The sequence below is a fragment of the Musca autumnalis genome, unplaced genomic scaffold (genome assembly GCF_047663935.1).
Source record: "Musca autumnalis isolate F117 unplaced genomic scaffold, ASM4766393v1 scaffold_3, whole genome shotgun sequence".
Taxonomy (NCBI): Eukaryota; Metazoa; Arthropoda; class Insecta; order Diptera; family Muscidae; genus Musca; species Musca autumnalis.
In genome coordinates, this window is record NW_027411866.1 from 64794156 (window position 1) to 64796927 (window position 2772).

The window sequence follows — 2772 nt, forward strand, 5'->3', positions numbered from 1 at the left end:
ACCAAGGATATTATGAGATAATTATATAATAATGGCCCCGGCACATACGGCGCGTAGAGCGTCGCGTTACAACAACCACATGAAAACTTTAAGAACAAACTTGGCATCACTTACACTTTTTTCATGTGGTTGTTGTCCTCAACGCGTGACGCGACGAACAACGGACCGTATGTGCCGGGGCCATAACGAAGTCGTTATACTTAATTTACCCCTTGCCATACATTTTTAAGCAAATATTTGTCAATTATGAGCAATTGTGTACCTATTTAACAAACCTGGTTTAAACCAGTTTTGAAAAATTTTGAAAACCGGTTTTTCGCAAAATTGAAAACTTCGATTAACCGGAAACCGTTTAGTTTGAAAAACACGGTTTTTTGGACACCCTAAAGCTGTAAACAGATACAACGTTTGACTAAAGTTTTGTGTCGTTTTGGCCGTTTTTACACTGTTGGGCATGATGCCGAAAAATTCAAATTCATTTGAAATATATGCCGACAAACAGATAAACGCAGGACTTTGTCATCGTCGTCGCCCTGTTGTTGTTGTTTTTTTCTCGACGCCCAACGCAAAACTTTAATCAAACGTTGTATCTGTTTTAAGCTTCAAGCTGAAAACACATACAACGTTCGAGTAAAGTTTTGCGTTGGGCGTTGGCAAAAAAACAACAACAACAAGGCGATGCCGACACCAAAGTCCGGCGTTGATGTGTTTGCCGGCATATATTTCAAATGAATTTGAATTTTTCGGCATCATGCTCAAAAGTGTAAAAACGGCCACAACGACACAAAACATTACTCAAACGCTGTATGTGTTTTCAGCTTAATGTGCGGAATAAAAAGGTGTTACATCAATAACAATAATCGGGCCATTTACCACACCACTTCAAAATAACGCATTACTGTGAATTGCTTGTTTACCTTTTTTGATTTTATTCACCAGCTGTTTTTGCGTTGTACCTGTATTATTGTGCCATGAGTCGTACCATGGTGGAATAAGAAGATGTTACATGAAATCATACCAAACGTCAAATTTGCTAAAAATAATGCATTACTGTGAATTGCTTGTTTACATTTTGTATCTGATTTTATTCACAATAATGCATTTTGACAACTGTTATGATGATTAGCTGTTTTTGCCGATGTACCTGTATTATTGTGCCATGGTCTAGTGATACAACCATATTCTTCTTGTGACAATTTCAATTATTGCTCTGTTCCCAGAACCTGCAAGAAGCTACTACTTTTTACTACGATAACACTTTTCCTTTAAGTTATCGAAAAAATAGTAAAAATTAGTAGATTTTTGCAGTACTGGAACAGACCATATGATATATCCATCTCTCGGAATTATATGAATTTCCGTCATATGCTTTGAGGTTCTTCATAACACATTACACCTACACATTACGATCTCCACCATCACCTTGAGCAAGTGAATAATTTTTATTTTGATTGGGGAATTAAAATAAATGTGGCGAAAAGTAAAGCGTTATGCTTACGAAACGTATCCGGAATATGCAAACGGTTCGTGGTTCCATAAAGCAAGAATTTGAAATTAAATTAAATTTGAAAACTCTTTTAAATATTTTGGAGTTAACTTCAAAAAATTGTTAAAATTGAATAATCACGCTAGGGAAAAACTAATAGAATGATTGTTTCATAACAAATTCTTATCGGCTGAAAGGAAATTACTAATATACAAGGTTAGTATAAGACCAATCCTTTTCTATGCTTTTCCGATTTGGTTCAACATTTCATCAGCCGTTATGAAAGAAATGGAAGTTTTTGAAAAAAAAATATTATTCGGAAATGCATTGGGAAGAACAATAAATTGGAAACCAGGATATAAATAAATAAATATAATATAAATAATAAATAAATATATTTATGAAAAGTCATCAGTCGTGCGCATTGCAGATTACGCCCAAAATTGTGAGTTTCCAAAATTTCGAAGGGAACGCTATACAAAATATTTTAAGTGCAGAACACATACAAATTACTTGTCACCCATTGGTATTTTGGTGGATCAAAACAGAACAGAGGCTAGGTTTTTCTGTAGTTTTAGTTTGTAAGATAGTTTGTAAGGTAAACATTTAAATGTAGATTTTAAGGAACACATTTGTAGACCAAAAGCTCTGCATAATATGGCGGATGCCGGGAGCAAGCATAGTTTAGCTATTGTTATGATAATAAAAACAAAGTTTGTTTTTTATTTTTGATTTTTTATTCTTCCGATATTTCGATCATAATCTATGATCATCATCAGGGAGTTGACTTTAAAAAAGAAACAATATCGAGAAATTTCTACATAAGTATATTAGCAAAAATAACAATTTTACAAAAATTACATTTATTTTTCTTTCTGATCACCACATTTCACGTTCTGATCTCGTTTGAGTTTGACTTTAAACTAAATTTTTCCGTGTTTTTCAATTATTTTTCTATAGATTTGCGCACAGTGTTCCGTATCTGTTTTATAGTTCATGCGCTTTTCACCAGGAATATTAATTATATGTAACATTTCTAACATGTATCTTCGTTTATAGTTATTTTCCTGTGTTAGAATGTCTACTTTTTCGAAATTAGGGGTATGTCCTGTTAAGGAACAATGAGCTGCTAAGGCTGTTTTTTGTTCAATGGGCTTGTTTCTTGCTTTTTGGTCGGATTTATGACCACTTATCCTGGTTTTAAGTTTGGTTTTTGTGGTGCCAACATATACCTTTTGGCATATGTTGGACTTGTCACCATTGCAACTTATTTTGTACACGACGTT